The following is a 312-nucleotide window of genomic DNA, read 5'->3' on the forward strand; positions in this document are numbered from 1 at the left end:
TCCTAGTTTAGCTACCGGAAGTGGCGCGGCAGTGAACACGACATACAGTGGTTTCCTCGCTACGTGGATTGCTTGTCCTGTAGGTTTATAACCAGCTAGAATCCTGGAATTCTGTGTTTAGGCTGTGAACATCCTCCATCTGCTTCTTCACAGCAGCTGTGCCGCCCTGCCTGCAAAGCCGCCCCTCTCTCCCACATCCGCTGCGCACCTGCCAGCATTTTGCTAGTGGCCTCTCCACATGGTGTGAGATAATGCCTCACTGTTGGTTTTCAAGAAATTAAATATTCTGTTTAGCTTGTGGATTTTATACAC

The sequence above is a fragment of the Myodes glareolus genome, chromosome 3 (genome assembly GCF_982192425.1).
Source record: "Myodes glareolus chromosome 3, mMyoGla1.1, whole genome shotgun sequence".
Lineage (NCBI taxonomy): Eukaryota > Metazoa > Chordata > Mammalia > Rodentia > Cricetidae > Myodes > Myodes glareolus.